Source organism: Sus scrofa, chromosome 3 (assembly GCF_054392235.1).
Source record: "Sus scrofa isolate SSC_HxYL_T2T_F1_AM1 chromosome 3, Sscrofa_HxYL_maternal_Yorkshire_Landrace_v2.0, whole genome shotgun sequence".
In the NCBI taxonomy this organism is placed as follows: domain Eukaryota; kingdom Metazoa; phylum Chordata; class Mammalia; order Artiodactyla; family Suidae; genus Sus; species Sus scrofa.
Genome location: NC_139385.1, coordinates 140,120,820 through 140,140,537, shown reverse-complemented (window position 1 = coordinate 140,140,537; position 19,718 = coordinate 140,120,820). Strand labels below are relative to the sequence as shown.

At 43.3% G+C, this 19,718-nt stretch overlaps 1 long non-coding RNA gene across 2 annotated transcripts in view; it reads right to left on the bottom strand.

Moving 5' to 3' along the window:
* LOC102161862 (uncharacterized) overlaps nt 1-19,428 on the bottom strand; it is a 47,007-nt gene extending 27,579 nt beyond the window's left edge. For both annotated transcript variants that reach the window (XR_002342879.2, XR_002342880.2), the window contains exons 1-2: nt 18,489-19,428; nt 8,214-9,252 (exon numbers count right to left, since the gene is read on the bottom strand). This is a non-coding gene — a long non-coding RNA (uncharacterized LOC102161862). The remainder of the gene's footprint in view (nt 1-8,213; nt 9,253-18,488) is intronic.
* Nucleotides 19,429-19,718: the final 290 nt, after the last annotated feature.

Genomic DNA, 19,718 nt, shown 5'->3' with positions numbered 1-19,718 from the left:
AGTTCTTTCCTCAGTGGCTCATTGGTCAGGAATCTTGACATGGCACATTCCCACTCATCTCTTCCAGCCATGGTCCAGTTTCCATTCCTGCTTTGCCAGAGCTTCTCTCTTTCCTCCTTTTATTTTCCCTTAGCCTGTAAGTAGAGTCAAGCCTGCCCTCCATGTGGACATACTTGAGGGGAGCAACTCAAGATCCTAAAGCAAGTTACTTTGCTGTTGTGACCTTATGTCCTCACACCTCCGTGTGGCCACATCTCATTTTGACCACAATCTCACTTACTAACCAAGGGTGGGTTTTATGGCTCCAAGCCATTGGCACTGGACTAGAACTCTAAGGATGGAAGGTCTAGTGCAGAGTCTGCAACTTCCTGGGCTTTGCAAGCTCAGGGAAATCATCCAGTCTACATGGGTCATTGTTTCTGCATCTCTAGTATTTACTCATCGGAGAAAGGACAGCAGTCATTTCCCTTCCTAAGGTTAAAGACCACTTTGAGACCCCAATAGATTCTTCAATTGTTTTCCCTTAAAAAAAAAGTACATAAATATCCTATAGATTGAGAGACCGGGCATAAGAGGCAGGTGAGTCTCAGATTGCTAAAATCATGTTGTATACTCTACCAAGCAGCTTATGCTTTATCCTAAAGGCAATGAGATTCTAGTGAAATCTTTTCAAACAGGACAGTGGCATTCTCATATTTTTGCTGTGAGAGATTAGAAGGTTGTCAACATTATGGAGAAAGACCTGTGGAGGGCAGGTGGAGTTGTTCTGCGGGCTGGAGGTTAGGAAGGAGACCAGAGGGTGGAGGACATGAGAGAAGGGCATTGCTTTTCAGGACCATTGATCCTGTGGGTATGACCCATGAACCAGTAGCAGCACCAGGAGCTCGTTAGAAGTGCAGAACCTCAAACCCCATCTCAGACTTCCCAAATCAGGATCCACACTCTAACAAGACAGCATGTAGAGGGAAAAAAGCCCCAGGTTCCTTTTTAGGTAACAGACTATAGTGATGCTAATGGCAAAACCGAAATTATGACGGTGCGAATGAGAAAATAAGTAAATAAATAAATTTGAGAGTTATATACAAGGCAAGATTGACCCAACTGGATAACATTGGATGTGAGAATGGAACAGAGGAAAGGTCAAGGAAATATACATGATTCTGGCTTAGAATAGGGGCAGGTTGTCCTGCCCTTTGCTAATACAGGGAATACAAGGAGAGGAACAATTTTGAAGACATTTTCAAATTCCCCTGGTGATATCAACTCAAAGTGTGACACAACTTTGGTGGGGACCTGTCCAATGCACACTTGAAAATACAGGTGTTTTTTTTTTTTTCTTCAGGATTTTGTATTTTTAAAGCCACACCTCTGAAAGTTCCCAGGCTAGGGGCTGCATTGAAGCTGCAGCTGCAGCTGCAGCCCTATGCCACAGCCACAGCAACACCACATCTGAGCCACTTGGCAGCAACGCCAAACCCTTAACCCACTGGACCAGGCCAGGGATCAAACCCACATCCTCACAGAGACAATGTGAAGTCCTTAACCCCCCGGGCCACAGCAGGAACTCTGGAAGTATAGGTTCAGAGCTCAGCAAACAAGTCCTTGGACAAAGTAAAGATTCAAAATCAAGGTATAGGGATGTCCCTGAAGCCGGGGAAGGTGATGGTGTTGCCTCGAAAGGACATGAGAGTAGAGGGGATATGACGAGAGAACACTGAAAATAAGAGAAAAGAAGGATATGAGCACAAATTCCCGGACAGCTGCCAGTCAACGGGAAAATGAAAGGGAGAAAAGAAGAGGCCGACTCGCTCAAGGAGCCTGTTACTGGTGGGGCAGAGTCTCTATTTCTCACGCCCCCTGGGGTTGGCTCAACCATGGCTGCTCTGTCCCCGCTGCTAACTCTTCCAAGGTCAAGGTAGATAAAGACCGGAAGCCTCTCTCGATGTAGGGAATATTTAGGTACCTTAATAAGAGCGGGTACAGTGAGGGGGCAGCACAGCGAGCTGGAGGGAGCGGAAGGTGAAAAGGAGAAGACATTCAGTTTAGAAAGATTCTCCAGGTTTTGGCAAACAAGGAAATGAGAGAGGAGTGCTCTCCCTGGAGGAGGAGGCTTGTTAAATGGAGTTCCATCTTGTTTCATTTTGTTGAAGGATGGTGTGTACTTAAGGTGTACAGGCTGAGAGAAAGGAGTCACAGGAAAGCGGGAGGTGAGTATCAGAAGAGATGGAGCAGGGGCATTCCCGTCATGGCGCAGGGAAAACGAATCCGACTAGGAACCATGAGGTTGCGGGTTCGATCCCTGGCCTTGCTCAGTGGGTTAAGGATCTGGCGTTGCGATGAGCTGTGGTGTAGGTCTCAGATGCAGCTTGGATCTGGCGTTGCTGTGGCTGTGGTGTAGGCCAGCAGCTACAGCTCCAATTAGACCCCTAGACTGTGAACCTCTATATGCCGAAGGTGCACCCCCCCCCCAGAAAAAAAAAAAAAGAGGTAGAGGAAGTGTCAGTGACAGAAGAGGAACTTAGAGGAGGAGGGAGGGGTAGGCTGCAGAGAACAGCAGGGGCTAGCCTTGAGCAAAGGCTACACTGCGGCTGCCTGGATTCCAGGCAGCAAGGTTGCTTATGAAGCATAAAGCAAGTAACAGGCTGGAGAGATGGTGCCCAGAGGACCCCAGGTACTCACGTCTGGCCACCAATGAACCGGTGCTGAAAGTGGCAGTTAGTGCCCAGGTACCTGAAGGGCATTCTAGACAGCCCCTGCCACTCCTTCGGTTCTGTTTCCTGGCACAGCAACCTCAAGCCCTCAAGGGCTCCTGAGAAACCTGAGCAGCCTCGCAAGATGCTTTGTACATATATGCAAAAATCCCATTTGCCTTCTCATTAGACTTTAGCTCTTTAGCTTATAAACGTGTCCAGTGTTTTCATACTTGTGTTTAGACAAGAGGTAGAGAAAGCCTCGGGTTTCGTAAAAGGTGAAAAGCCTGGAAACTAGGCGAACAATTACACTGTCAGAGGAGGAAGTTCTTTTGGGGTTGACACCGACTCCCTGTTGACAATGGAGCTCATTCAGGAAAGCGTCAATGATTTGTACAGAAAACAAAATCAAGAAATTACTTTGTCAGAATGTGCAAATTTAATCTCCAGGGATTTGGGGATGCTGGGGCCGGGGGAGGCGACAAGAGCAGTTCTGTAATTACAAGTCACACGGAGGTATTTCATTCTTGGCAGTGATGAGATTGTGCAAATTGAAAAGTATGTAGTGACAGTTGGTGGCAGAAATCCTAGAGAAAATGAAGCCTGCCAGGTACCAATCCGTGCACGACAAGATCATCACAAATGCTTGGATGACTCACATTCCCCGCAATGTAATGCTGCTCCTGAAATACGTGATTTTTAAGATTTTATGCATAGAGGCCGTGTCACACACGGTCTCAGGTGACACCAGCAACTCTTGTGCTGTTCCTTCCTCTCCGGTCAAAGATCCAGGGCACGAAAAATAATAAAAAATAAAGGAAGTTAAAACACCCGTAGGAGTTTTTGAAAGTAACACAGAGAGTTAAACTCTTGGCTTTGAAATTAACAATGAGAAATAAAACCAAAACAAACAAACAAACAGAAATGTGGCACATTAAGCATCATATTAGCAACAAACATTGACTGAGCCTCTATTCCAAGTGAGGGAAAGGTCTGTGCAATCCTCACCGCTAGGCTTATGGATTCTGCATGCATTTTCATATAGTGTGTGTGCTTGTGTGTGTGAGTGTGTGTGTGTGTGTGTGTGTCCAAATTTCCCGTCTTTATAAGGACAGTAACAAAGTACCAGGAGACCTGAACTACAGTAATTTATTTTTCTGGAGGCTAGAATCTACACGAGATCAAGTCCTGAGAGCATGTCATTGGGGTTGATTCTTTCTGAAAGTGTTGGGGAGTTTTTTCAAGCCTTTCCCATAGCTTCTGGTGGTTTTCTGGCAATTTGGGGAGAGGAGGGGTTCCTTGGCTTAGAGAGCTCTGCCTTCATCTTTACATAGTGTCCTGTGGAGCGGTGCTGGGGGGGTGGCTATATCTAAATTTCCCCTTTTTATAAGGACACCAGTCATACCAGGTTACAGCCCACCCTAATAACCTCATCTTAACTGGATCCCCACTGTAAGAACCTCATTTCCAAGAAAGGTCCCATTCGAAGGCAAAGGGAGACACAATTCAACCCCTAACAGGTCCTTACTTTGACCTTGGCTCTATCCTGGATACCAAGTAGAAAATGGTGAACAAAAGAGGCACCCTTCTTGTCGTCATGGAGCTTAGAACTAGGGCAAAAAGACAGATGTCAAGCAAGTCCTTAAATAACTACCCAAATAGTTACCTAATTACAGTTGTCATGATGTCTGCGGAGGGTTATGTGAAAACAGGACAAAGAGGGATGAAAACAACCTGGGGATGAAGCAGAGCCCCCAGGAAGTGGTGCCAGGGAGAGAGCGGCACGGCCATGGCCACAGCCACTGTGGGGTAAGCGTCTCAGGCAGAGGCTGGCGGGTGGCGGGGGTGGATCTTGGCGAGATGAAGGAACGAGAGAGTGCTGGAGCATATGTCTCAGGGATACAGTCATGAAAAGAGAAAAAGAACCAACCACTTCTCCCCGACTGCTCCCTTATCTCCCCACAGTCTCCGTTCCCCAGGCTGCTCCCTCCCACCTTTTCTAACGTTTAATACCGTTTCGTTTTGTGTTTCCTCATTTTTCAGGAAGATCTTCATGACCTACCCAAAGCTGATGACATGCCTCTGTAAGTAGTGAATCCCCCACGCTTCGTCCCTGGGTACCACTTTCTAGGCAGCCAGCCCTAATCAGCCCAGCCTCCAGGCTGAATTAGGTGCTTCTTCACTGTGCACCAGCATCTTCTATAGCATAGTCATGAAAAGCCCAGATTCTGGATTCCGGCTTTCCAGGGTGGGATCCCCCCTCTGCTTTTCTCGATCAGTAGTGTTGTGTGTTTCCCTGCTGTGAGGCAGGGATGCTGAGAGTCTAGGATGCCAAGTGCTCAGCCTCACAATTTGTTGTAGGATCAAATGAGTTCACACGTGGAAAGCACTTAGAAAAGTTCCTGGCATATAATAAACACACAATAAATACCGGATATTTAACCCACATTCAACTGACTGCTTTGTGTGTTTCTTCCACTGGATTTTAAATTTATTAAGGATCATTTTACCCAGTGCCTACACTTCTAGTATATACACAGTAAATATTTCTTGAACAAATGAATGGTATATATGAGTTGGGCCTGAAATACCATAGATTTCATTTCTGACTCAAGTGAGAAATGGCTTAAGTAAAATGACTAAGGAAGGGAGTTCCTGTTGCAGCTCAGCAGGTTAAGGACCCTACATAGTGTCCATGAGGATGCAGGTTCGATCCCTGGCCTCAGTCAGTGGGTTAAGGATTCAACGTTGCCACAAACTGCGGTATAGGTCACAGATGCACTTCGGATCCCGTGTTACCATGGCTCTGGCGTAGGTCGGCCGTGGCAGCGCCAATTTTTTCCCTAGCCTGGGAACCTCTATATGCCACAGGTGCAGCCATAAAAGGAAAAGAAAAAGAAAAAAAAAAAAACCCTAAGGTTTAAACCCTATGTTTAAAACTTTCTAACTTTCAGAATTTATGCTTTAAAATGTACATTATTTACATTAGATTAATTTATGGATTTACTGCTTGAAAAATAAAGGAATAGGCCACCATTACTGAAAAAAAACTTTGTGCCTATTTTATTTAAAGTGTTTTAAGATAATAATTATAGGCTCATATTTGTAAAAAGAAGAGTGTGGCCAGGAAAAGTCAAGGAACATCCTGAAAGCCCCCTTGTTAGGAGGCCCCTGGATCCGTCAGATGAGGGTCTAGACTCATTCAACCAGGCTAATTAAGTGCCAGCCTATGCCACACAATGCGTGAGGTGTCACAGGTGATAATGGCCTTCAGAATGTCACAGTGATCGATCGTCATGCATTGAATACCAGACCCTACACTGTCTCATTTAATCCTCATGTAAAATCAGGGAGGCATATTTTATCATCACACCACAGGGGAGCAGAAAGACGTAGAAACTGGTTCAAAGCCACTTTTCTCTTCAGAGCCCTTTCTTCAAATTGCCACCCTGGTTTTTCCAGGAAGTATACTCTTCAACACCTATTTAAAATTTGGGGTGTTCCTGTTGTGGCTCAGTGAGCTAAGAACCTGACACAGTAGCCACGAGGATTTGGGTTCGATTCCTGGCCTCGCTCAGTGGGTTATGGATCCGGCATTGCCATAAGCTGTAGTATAGGTCACAGATGTGGCTCAGATATGGTGTTGCTGTGGCTGTGGTATAGGCTGGCAGCTGTGGCTCCAATTCAACCCCTGGCCTGGGAATTTCCTTACACTGCAGGTGCAGTCTTAAAAAGAAAATAAATAAATAAATAAATAAATAAAACAGAAAAGCCAGGGAAAGGAGATTAAAGGGAAAAAAAAAAAGGAGTTCCCATCTCCCGTTGCTCAGCAGAAATGAATCTGACCAGCATCCATAAGGATGCAGGTTTGATACCTGGTCTTGCTCAGTAGGTTAAGGATCTGGCGTTGCAGTGAGCTGTGGTGTGGGTTGCAGACTCAGCTCAGATCCTGTGTTGCAGTGGCTGTGGCGCAGGCCGGCAGCTACAGCTCCAATTCCACCCCTAGCCTGGAAACCTCCACATGACACAGGTGAGGCCCTAAAAAAAAAAAAGAAGAAAAAAATTAAAAAATAAAGAAAAAAATAAAATAAAATAATAAAATAAAATAAAATTTGGTATATAAGACATTTCTTTCCATGCCACGTAATGAAACGCCACCTTTGCTTTGTCTCAAGGGCAGATATTGAGGAGGAGGAAGATGTAAACTAAGCTTGGTACTTAGTGGCTTTGGTGGCTCAGGAATACCACACCAGGAGTAAGAGGAAAGAAAACTGGGACTCTGCCACTGGGAAGTGAGGAAGAGCCACTCCTGCTGGAGAGGGGGGAATTGGGCCAGATCCTTAACCTGCTGGGCCACAGGGAACTATCTTCATGTTTTGACGAATTCTATTTGCCAATATTTCGTTAAAAATGTTTATATCTGTATTCTCAAGGAGTATTGTCTAGTTTCCTTTTCTCCCTTACTGTCTTTGCCATGCTGTCCTATGAGGATAATGAAAATAGCTCCATGAAATGAACTGGAAAGTATTCCTTCCTCTTCTATTTTCCGGAAAAGATTCTATAGAATTGGTTTTAGTTTTTCTTAAACATTTGGTAGAATTTTCTGGTGAAACTATCTAGGCCTGCAAATTTCCATTTTGGGAGTTTTCAAATCACACATTTAATTTCCTTATTAGTTATAGTGGTATTCAAATAATATATTCAATATCTGGCAAATTGTAGTAGTTTGTATTTTTTGAGTAATTAGTATATTTTATCTAAGTGGTTAAAATTATGTCTGTAGAAGTGTTCATAGTATTCCTTTATTATGCTTTTAATGTTTGGGGGTCTACAGTGATATTTTCTGTTTCATTCCTGATATCAGTCATTTGTACCTTCTGACCAGCTGGAGGTTTGTTAATTCTATTGATGTTTCCAAAGTACCAGTTCTTGATTTTACTGATTTCATCTATTTTCTATTTTCAATGCCATTGATTTCTGCTCTCAACTTACGTATTGCTTTTCCTTTTCTCGTTTTAAATTTGTTTTTCTCTTCCCTTTTTAGGTTCTTGAAGTGATAAAATAGACTATTGATTTGAGACTTTTCCTTTTTCATAATATAAGCATTTAGTGCTGTGAATTTTTGTTTCAGCACTTCTTATGTCCCATGAATATTGGTATGTTGCATTTTAATTTTTATTTAGTTTGATTTTTTTAATTGCATGTATCTCTCTGTATGGCTGTGTTAATTATTGTTCTAGGTCTAGGTATTCATTCTATCTATCTATCTATCTATCTCTCTATCTATCTATCTATCTACCTATCTCTCTAAAACTTATCACAGGCTCTTGGGATCAACATTTAACCAGTTCAAGTGAAGTGTAGAAATCTTACCTCCCTTTACCTTTCCCCATTAACAATATAATTGTCTTAAATATTTCTTCTATGTATATTTATAACAAGTGTATCAGACAGTGTTACAGTTGTTTCAACTCTCAGTTATAAATTAGGAAATTAAGCAGAGTAGAAAATCATTATATTTACCTATATTTTTATTCTTTATGTGTATTGTTTTTTCTTCCTTTCTGATGTTCCAAGATTCATTCTTTATTTCTTCTTCTTCCTCTTCTTCATCTTTTTAGGGCCACACCTGCAGCACATGGAATTTTTCAGGCTAGGGGTAGAATTGGAGCTATAGCTGCCAGCTTACACCACAGCCACACAAGATCCAAGCCATGTCTGCAACCCACACCACAGCTCATGGCTATGCCAGATCCCCATTCCACTGAGCGAGGCCAGGGATTGAACCCATGTCCTCATGGATGCTAGTCAGGTTCGTTACCACTGGCCCACAATGAGAACTCCCCAGATTCCTTCTTTTATCATTATCTTTCCGTTCAGAGAAACTTTGGTTTCAGGGTAGGTTTGCTGGTTGTGAATCCTCTTAGTTTCCTTACCTCGAGAATATCTTGATTTGTTCTTATTTTCTGAAAGAAATTTTTGCCAGATAAAGAATTCTGGTCTGACAGTTCCTTTCTGTTTTAAAGACTACTATGTCTCCATAGTTTGTGATCAGAATTCCACTGTCATTCACATTGTTTGCCCTTAAGATAAAGTGTGGTCTCTCTCTCACTGATTTTGAGTCTTTTCTTTGTCTTTAGTTTTGAAAACTTGACTCTGATGTGTCTTGATATGGAGTTGAGGGGTTTATTCTGTTTGAGATCTGCTCAGTTTTTGAATCTGTATGTTTATGTCTTTTGCCTAATATGGGCATCTTATTATATATTAAAGTTATTATTTCTTCAAACACCTTGTCAACCCTACCCTCTCTATCTTCACTTTCTGAGCCTCTTATGACATGAATGTTAGCTATTCCATTATAGGCCATAGGTCCCTGAGGCTCTATTCATTGTTTGTTTGTTTAGTTTATGTTCTCTCTGCTGTTTAGATGGGGTAATTTATTGTATTTTGTCTTCAAGTTTGCTCTTTCTTTCCTCTTTCCTTTCCATTCTGTCCAGGCTTGGGTCACTGTGGGTCACTACTGTGGCATGGTTTTGATCCCTGGCCCAGGAACTTCTGCATGCTGTGGGCACAATCAAAAAAAAAAAAAAACATAAAGAGAATTATACATTATAGCCACATGTGGTTTATTCCAAGTAGGAAAGACTGGTTCAACATTTGAATAAATCAATCAATACAATTTTCCATAATAACAATCTGAAGAAAAAAGTCCAATGTCATACCACCTGATGGAGACAAATCATTTGACAAAATTTAACACCATTCACAGTTAAAATAAATGAATGAATAAACCTCTCACAAAATAGGAGGAAAGAGAACTTCTTCAGCTTGATAAAGAACACCTGCAAAAAATACTGCAGCCAGTATTACACTTGATGTTAAAATACTGAGTGCTTTTCCCCTAAGATTGGAAACAAGGCAGGAGTCCACTCTCACCACTCTTATTCAACATAGTACTGGAAGATCTAGCAAGTGCAGTAAGACAAGAAGAAGAAATAAAAGGCACAGGGATCAGAGAGGAAGAAATAAAACTAGTCCTATTTGTGGATACTGTGATTATCTATTTAGAAACTTCCAAGGAATATTGCCAAAATTCCTAGCATAAGTTAGTTTAGTACAAGAGGTAAGATAAATACTCAATAATCAACTGTATTTCTATAAACTCTTAATGAACATGTAGACACTGAAATTAAAAATACAATGCTATTTGCAATTGCTCAAAAAATAAGAGCTACCTGTGCACAAATAAAATATAGAGAGTACAGGCTAAAAACTACAAAACACTAATAAAAAAAAAAACAAAGCAAATGCAAATAAATGGATATATATACCATGTTCATGGATTTTAAGATTCAACATAGTAAAGATAATGCAACCATTATCAAAATCCCTACAAGAGTTTTGTAGAGAGAGAAAAGACCATTCTAAAGTGTATATGAAAAGGCAAAAGAAGAACAGCAGCTAAAACAATTTGGAAAATAAAATATACTGTGGGAAGAATGAGTCAACACAGTTTGAAGACATTATATAGCTACATCAATTAAGGCTGTGTGGTGTTGACAGAAGATAGACACATAGGTCAATGGACCAAAACAGAGAACCCAGAAACAGAGCCACACAAATATGTCCAACTGACCTTTGCTAAAGGAACAAGAGTAATTTAATGGAGGAAGAGTAGCCTTTGTGAGAAATGATAATGAAGTAATTGGATACTCATAGGCCAAAAATAAAAACAGAAAATGGGGAGCAAATTATCTCCAAAAATCTTCAATCTCTAATAATAGAGTTCAGCAAGATCATAGGATACAAGATAAATATACAAAAAATAAATTTTGTCCTTACAAATTTTTCTACCTAACCCTCATAACTTATATAGCAAATTCAAAGTAGATTGCAGGCTTAAACGTAATAAAATTTATAGAAGTAAAACAAAAGAGAAGTCTTTGGGATCTTAAACTGAGTAAAGATTTCTTTGACTTGAGACCAAAAGCACAAGCCATAAAAGGAAGAAGTGATAAAATATCATCAAAATTAAAACTTTAGCTCTATAAATCACCCTATTAACATACGAACTGAAAGAAAATATTTGCAAACCACATGTCTAACAAAGGACTAATCTCAGAATATATAAACAGTTCTCAAAACTCAACAGTGAAAAAAGAAACAAACAATTCAATTACACAATATACAAAAGACGTGAACAGACATTTCACTGGTGAGGATATACAGATGGCAAATAGCACATGAAAAGATGGTTAGCATCCATATCCATTAGGAGAATACAAAATAAAACCACAATGAAATATCACTGCACACTCATCAGAATAGTTAAAAGAAATAGTGGCCAGGACCAAATCATGGCAAGGATGTGGAGAAGTTTAAACCATCATGTATTGCTTATGGCAATATGAAATTCTCCAACCACTTTGGAAATGATCTGGCAGTTTCCTAAAAAAACTAAACATATAACTACCATACATTCAGCATTTGCACTTCCACTGCTGGGCATTTATCCCAGAGAAACAAAAATTATGTTCCTTCAAAACCTGCACACCAGTGTTCATAGAAGCTTTATTCATAATAGCAAAAATCTGGAACTAACCCAGATGTCCTTCAATGGGTAAACGTTTAAACACAATGCAGCACACCCACAGCAGGGGATGGTACTACCGGCAATAAAAAGGAAGACACTATTGATATGTGCCACGACCTGGATAAATCTCCAGGGAGTCGTGCTGGGTGAAAAGAAAGCCATTCCCAAAAGGTTATGTATTTTACGCTTCCCACTTGTATAATATTCTTGACATGGCAAAAGTCATGGGTAGAGAATAGATTAGTAGTTGTCAGGGACGGGAGAGAGAGGGTGAGGCTGGGAGGGAAGCAAGTCTGGTTGTAAAGGTGCCACATAAGGGATTCTTGTGGTGGTGGAGTTGTCCTATATCTTGCCTGGGTCAATGTTGGTGTCCTGATTGTAATACTGAACTATAGTTTTGGAAGATGTTACCAACCAGGAAAATTGGGCCAACCGCTCTCTCAGAGTTCTCTCCAGTCTGCAGCCATCTTGCCCCCCCAGGGAAGTGAGGAGGCTAGAGGCTCAGTAGTGAGAGCAGAGTACCACCTGCAGTGGGTCCAAAGAACCTAAGCAAGGAACTTGAAGTACTTTGAATACAACAGCTCATCGGAACTCCTCAGATTTTGCAAATCCTCCCCTGGCTGCCCTTCACCCCCCACCACCTTCCCATGCAGATTAAGAAACAGGCCAACAGACCGAAGACCTCGCCTTAGTAAACAGAAACTGGACATCAAACCTAGGTCAGACTTTTCCGGTTAAATCCCGCTTACTTCCTGGATGACTCATAAGGAGGAATAGGATCCCCTACAAGTTGCAGTTTTGGGGTGTCCTGATTTCTCCTCCAGGACACACTCTCTCCTTGGAATGAATGCAAACATCACTGGGTCACTTGCCATTAAGTCTTTCCCAGTTGGATTAGATTTGAATCCTAGAACCTACCTTTCTGCCAATGGGAAGGTAACTCTTCCTCCGCCGGTGGTAACTGATTCGCCCATCACTTAGGCAATAGCTGGCAATTGATACTTTTGAATGTAGCCCTTTGAATGTAGCCCTTTGAATGTCAGCCCTTTGTCCTTGAATATTCACTTTGTTTCAATGACTTCTCTGGAGGATAGGGGTGCTACTTTTTTTTCAAATAATAGGATAATCATGAGTAATATTATCCTATTAATAGTGGATAATAGGAAGGGGAAAACCTCTGTAGAGTCTATTTAACTTCTCAGTGTCAGATTTAAAGAGTTCAGGTGCCAAACTCTAAGCAAAAACCCATTTGCCCAGATGATCAATTCCATCACCTCAAAATAGTCCCCTAAGGAACTACGTCTCCTCATTTCGGCCTTTTTCTATTAAACACAATGAGCTACTCATCTCCACTAAAAGTAGGCCCCCCACCCCAGCTGTTTTTCCAAAGCTGAGGCTGCTGGTCCCCATTGGCCACAATTCTATGTTGATATGCAGGTTTCATTTCCCAAGATTTTCCCAGGATAGTCTTGCTTCTATTCTTTGAATGTGGGCCAGTCTGTGTTCACTCTTTCCCTCCAGAACCAGTAGGGGATGGTGTCCCCCTCATTACGGGGTCACTGAAACCCCAGAACAAGGTGGGCTGCCATCTCCTCCGTCGCAGTCATTACCTCCTCCTTCCAGAAGACTCGGAGTCTAGGGATGTGGGAGGTCTCACTTTCCACCCTACAAACGTAATCATTACATCATTACTGTAGCCAGGAAGATAACCTCCCTCTTCCACACTTCATGCTACACATTCTTCTGAAATCCTCCTTCAGTCGGCTCGCCAATGTCACAGTAGATCTGAGTTGTTGATGGAAATGTATTGAAATTTGTTTTGTCATTTTCACCTCGTATTCCAAAAACCTTGAAGGACTCCAGTGTCTTTGCCAATTACTTTCCACATCACAAATATTTGAGTTTTGCCATTACAGAGAGATCGTATAACTTAAGGTCCGAACTGCTACACGTTTGAGAATGAAAGGTAACTCTATAGATAAGTTTGAAAGATTCAAGGCAAGAGCAGACTGTCCTGGGAGTTCCCTTCGTGGTTCGGTGGTTAACAAACCCGACTAGGAACCATGAGGATGCAGGTTTGATCCCTGGCCTCTCTCCGTGGGTTAAGGGCCTGGTGTGGCAGTGAGCTGTGTTGTAGGTTGCAGATGCGGCGTGGATCCCACATTGCTGTGGTGTGGTGTAGGCCAGCAGCTCCAGCTCCAATTTGACCCCTTGCCTAGGAACTTCCAAGTGCTGCGGGTGTGGCCCTAAAAAGCAAAAAAAAAAAAAAAAAAAAAAAAAAACAGGCTGTCCTGAGAAAACCAGGCTGTGTTCACAGTGACTGCTAAATCTCTATTTCAATGCATGCATTATTTTACAATAAAGAGATAAATCTTATTAATTCTGTGGCTTATTTTGTTTTCTTTCCCATTCCTTGACATTTACTGTGAAGGTGTTTCTAGAAAGGAGAAAATTCTTCTCTGGTCATTTCCACTGTTTTTTTCTCTTTGGTCATTTATTTTTTTCTTTTTTAGGGGGTGGCGGGGTTGTTGAGCCCGAGGCGTATGGAGGCGCCCAGACCAGGGGTCCAATCAGAACTGTAGCTGCCAGCCTATACCAGAGCCACAGTAACGCAGGATCCAAGCTGCGTCTGTGACCTACGCCACAGCTCATGGCAACACCAGATCCTTAACACTCTGAGCAAGGCCAGGGATCCAACCTGCATCCTCATGGATACTAGCTGGGCTCGTTAGTTTTGAGCTACAATGGGAACTTCCTCATTTATATTTTCCATGTGAATTAACTCCGGCTCAAATTGCCCCCTTTCTTTTTCTCTTTGCCGATACTTCTTTAATCGTAACTTTATTTATTTTTAACTGATGTGGAAATGTTATCCTACATGTGTTTTTGGAATCATGTCCTTTCCACTGAGAATGGTATCTTTCCTTTTTAAAAATCCAGAGTTGCTATTTTGAGATCTAATTGCATGGGATTGAATATGTTCATTGCTCATTTGTTCTTATGAAAGCATCCTTAAACCCAGGCTTCTGGGTTAGGACACACCTGCTTGGAAACATTTTGTTCCAGCCAAGGTGTTTAAGGGAGAGGAGAGGGAAAAGAACAGTCGAGCCTCACATGAGAGAGAGAGAAGCAGGCGTCCCTCCCACCAGGGGCTCTGGGTGGAGCCTGTCATGTGGATGTGATAAAGAGAAAAATCATTAAAAAAAAAAAAAACAGTGTGATGAAGAATAACAAATAAGCTGACGAGGATTTCACTGAGAAGTCCAAGTAGAGGTTAGATTTGGGGAAGAGTCGTGCATTTGTTGGAAAGAATGTGGACAACCTGATCTTACGCACAAGCGCCATCAAATGAAACAACCAGTGTCAGTTTCCTAACCTTGCACCCACCCCCCAATGAAAGTCACAATGGGATGAAACATTTCGTAACTTGTCAACAAACAAATGAAATGTCTCTCCCTCCAGTAAAAAAAAAAAAAAAAAAAAAAAAAAAAGGCTTAAAAAAACGGGACTTTATATTCAAACAAAAGCCTCATCAAGGTAGATTTGTTTTTTAATCTCTCTCTCAAAAAAAAAAAAATGTGGTAGGGAAAGCAATATTTTTAAACCAGAAAAAAAAACCAAATATGTTGGCAAAAAAATTTTTAATAAGGTAGGGAGGGTTTATTCTACCATACTGAGTTAAAAAGGCAGGATTGAAATCAAACAGCTAATGCAATTTTAGCAAAAATGATTATACACCACACACACGCACACAGACACATACACACCTTAGTAATATCTCTCCAAAAGAGGAAAGATGAATGAGCCAAAACACTCATTATGGTTGCCCTTTGATAGGATAATTTTTTTCTTATATTCTTTATACATTTTAGGACATTCCACACTTTTTGGCATAAGCATGTATTACTTTTAAAATATGTATATTACAAAAAATAAACAAATAGGAAAAAATAACAAGGACCCCAAGACTAATCGTTCCCTGAATGCATTTTTTTTTTTTTTTTTGTCTTTCTATGGCCACACCACATCATATGGAGGCTCCCTGGCTAGGGGTCCATTCAGAGCAGTTGCTGCCGACCTACGCCAGAGCCACAGCAACGCCAGATCCAAGCCACATCTGTGACCCACACCACAGCTCATGGCCACGCTGGATCCCCAACCCACTGATCGAGGCCCAGGATCGAACCTGCAACCTCATGGTTCCTAGTCAGATTCGTTTCCCGCTTCGCCACGACAGGAACTCCCCCTGAATGCATTTGACATGAAGTTTGAGTAACAGCATTTGTCCATTTTCTCCTTGACAATCCTATCTCCCCAAAAAGAAAATCTTTGAAAATGATAGGCATTCCATACACAAAAGCGTAAGAAACTTTCTATATTAACTTGGTACATGCTATCAGAAATATAAAAATGGGATAGCTGGCTTTGGCGAGACACCCTCTAACAGCGCTAGGTAGATGGACGGTCCATGTCTCAGCCTCACAGCAGGCAGAAGCCATCTTCTCCTGCCTTGAGAAGCTCAGCTTGTTTTCCGTGGCTTATGTTGTACCAGTAACTCATTAGAAAGGTTGAATTCTCAATTCTCATACTAAGCCGGCAGACGTGCCATCCAAGTCCCATGCTCCCATCCACTACTTTTATCCTAAAGGGGGAGAACACGGGAGTTTTGGGAACATCCCTGATGGAATGTATTTCAGATCCACCTCCTCCCACCAATGACAGGGAACGTGCTCTGTGATTTTCCAAGAACCACATTTTCTTTAGACTAAAGAAAGACATGCTACCAAAACAGCCACCACCGAGCTGGATGCAGGATTCAAAATCCACCTGGATTGGCAGTTTCTCCCAGTGGCGAAGAATATTCATCCAGCTAGTGCCACATGCAGAATTCATTTCATCCAGAGAACAGCTGAGCCTCCTAGAGTTCCAGGAAGCAGTCAGTGGAAGTGTTCCTCTCCCCAGGCCCCCTACCCCCTGCCACTCTGTTTTAATGATAAGACACAGGGAGAAGGAAAGCATGGTGACAATGGAGACTCCTTTGTCACAGGAGAGAATAGCCACAATAATGTCCCTTTGCAAACCTCCCTGGTCTCCTGGAAAGAATGAATCTCATTAGTACATGCAGGTGTGTGTGATCTCCGGCTCCCAAGGTTTTGATGTGTAGAGGTCTTGGAGGGGATATTTCATTCACTAAAAGAGGGTGCCCTAATCGTGAAAACTCTCCTGCCTTTCTGTTCGAGTTAAGGGGAAAGCTGCAAATCTCCTGGGATGCTGTGTTCTCATTACCCCAGATCAGTCTAGACGGAACACCCCTCATTTCCGAAGCTGAAGCCATTTGGATGAGCTCCCTCAAGAACAAATGCTTCTATTAGCTAAAATTAAAATAATCAGGCCAAGCTGGGGTGGACAAGTTATAATGTTCATATTTCTGAGATAAATCACTGTAGGATCAGGAGGTCGACATGGCCAGCAAGACAGAGGGAACGAAAATCCAGGTCTCAAACATGTTTCTGGCACCAGTTTGTAGCTGTGCCACTAGCTTTAGAAAGAAACTCAAATGTTCAACAAAACTACTCCAGACAACACAGACCATCCTCTGGACCTCTTATTTGGCACTTAATCATGTTCCATGAGTGCATATCCTACCCACGAGAACAAGATGTATCTAACCCTTCCTGTGCTTGTTCATGTCCTATCACAATGCAGGTTCCAGAAACAGCTGTACATTGATCATTTACATTAAATCTGACATGGAAAGGACCACGGTGAATGAGCTGAATGAGCAACATGGCTTAAAAAAGAAAGATCACAGCTCCAGAACCTAGAACTTACGCCATAACTGTAACTCACACTAACTCACACCGCAGCTTGGTACATTTGTTACACTGAGCAGGACTCAGGTTCCTCATCTTTAAACAGGGATAATAATACTATGTATCTAGAGAGACTGTTGAAATCCTCAAGGGTAGTGACTCTGTGGTGCGCAGTGGCAGCTGGGACTGCTATGCCCCTGGCCCCCTAGAAATCAAGCTTATTGTCTTTAGGTCAAACTTCTCATAACTTCTGCATCACTGCTGGGGTTTTATTTTAGTTCAGCAATTGTTTTTGTTATTATCTTGAAAATACTAACATGAAATTTTTTTAAATTTTTATTTAATTTTTTATTTTTTTAGGGCTGCAATCATGGCATATGGAAGTTCCCAGGCTAGGGGTCGTATTGAAGCTAGAGCTGCTGGTCTACACCACAGCCACAGCAATGCCAGATCCGAGCACATCTGCAACCTAATATAGCACAGGTCACGGCAACACTGGATCCTTAACCCACTGAGAAAGGCCAGGGATCAAACCTGTGTCCTTATGGATGCTAGTCAGATTCGTTTCCTCTGAGCCACAACAGGAACTCTCTAACACGAATTTTTAACAAGACCCCTAATGGCTGTGTACTTTGGGGGATGGAGAGAAATGGAAAGGTGTGCCTGCGGGGAAATTAGACTCTGCCTGTAGAACCAGGACTAAGACAACACAAAAAGACCTGATCTCCAAAGCCACGTGCTGGGTAAGTGCCTGCCCATGGGCCCTTCAGTAAATGCCAGTCTACTGAGTGGAATGAAGTCAGGTGGCAAAGCGGAAGGAACACCAAGAGGACACAGTGAATGGCCATGACCAGAAGAAAGCGTGTAGAGTTCGTTTCATCAACTTGATCATCCAACACAGGGCCGTGGACCCCCTGGCTTTGCAAGACGTGAGCAAATGCGGGAAGGATGGAGGGGTCCAGTGGGTCCGAGTGGTGAGCAGGTGGCTCCATGAAAGACAATAGCCAGAAGCATCACTTTCAGAAAGAAAGCATTCAGGATTCAGGAAAAAAAGCGTATTTCACTTGTTTTTCCCAGGGTTGATGGTGGGTGTTATTTTACTGATATTGGCCCTGAATGCCATACAGGGGTCTCTTTCCGATCAGCTGAGCTTGTTCAAGACTATCTTCCAGGGGAGGTTAAGCTGCCCCTGTGCCTGTCTTGTGCCCTCTCATCACAGAAGGCCTGGCAGTGACTAGAAATCCAGACCTGAAGTCAGGGCCCCCAGGTGTGCAGCCTCAGCCCAGAGATACCCTGAGACACTGGCCAGCAATGCAGTGCCCCCACCGAGCCCCTGGCCAAGCACTGGCCAGGAGCCTGGGGACCTGGTTAGGTTCCTGCTCTGCCACTCACTTTATGTCCAAGCCCTGGAGCTGCCCCTGGAGCTGGTTGGTGTCGCCAACCCTCAGGGCAGGTCGGGCCACACAGCTGCTTGGAACTGGGTGGCACTTCAACAACGCATCCACGAGGAGCAGGCCTGTGGGCCCGAATGATGGAAGATGTGAGCTGCGGGGATCAGATGTCTGCCCTCCGGCTTGTGTGCAGGAGAATCCCCCTGTTCCAGAGCCAGAAGGCCACTCAGAGGCCCCCCATCCTTCTCACTCCACAGCAGCAGGAGCTCAGGCCAACTGGGCCTCTGGCCACAACTGTAGGGCTGCAAGGCAGACAGGACGGCGGGCGGATGAGGTGCCGACGGCTGCCATGCTGGCAGACGCTACCTCTTCACCAGGCTCTTAGGACATCATCCGAGGTTATATTTAACCTGTCATCCTGGGCCAACAGCCGCCTCGCAGACATGGAGACCCTGAGATGTTCCTGAAGATTCAAGCCCACTTCACATGCTGGTTTAGGTCACAGAGTGGAAACATCCAGAAATAAGACGTCATGACTCTGCTGACACAGTTGGACGACAGCTGATCCATGTGGAAGGGACTTGTTCATGGAGCTGTGGGGGCGCACTTTGTGCCCAAAGATTCCCTGAAGCAGGAAATAGTTCCCCACAGTCCCGGCTTTAATAAGTGAAAGAACCAGGCTGGACACTCTGTTCCGTATGAGGCCAATGCCAGGCGTGTCTGGCTTTGCTGTGTTTACTCACGGTCACTGCTTTGTGCCCTACTGCTCCCTTCAAATCCACCTCAGCACACAGCACTATTAAGACACCAAAACAATAACTCATGGTGGACTATCCATCTCCATCCAAACAAGTTTGCTCGGTTAACCTGTCGGACCCCACTGCGCCCTGACTATCTAGCTGACAATCATAGGAGGAGGGATGAGTCCGGTTGGAAGGAAGCACAGGAGAACCACAGCTAGCCAAACCTGGAGGTGGAGGGGGCGGGATGTTGCAGCGCATCTGGGCTCTATAACCAAGATCAGAAGACGCTAGGCTGGTGAGGAGGGGCCGAGAGCATGAGGAAAGAAGGTCTCCAAATATCTGTAATTCAAGGAACCTGTCGGCCCCGTGATGTTGCTCATGCATTTTGCAGTTTGTGTTCATGAGGGGGCAGAGCATAAGCCCCAACCACTCCCACCACCAATCAACAGAAAAGGAACAGATAGGTCAGGAACACGCAGAGCCAGTGC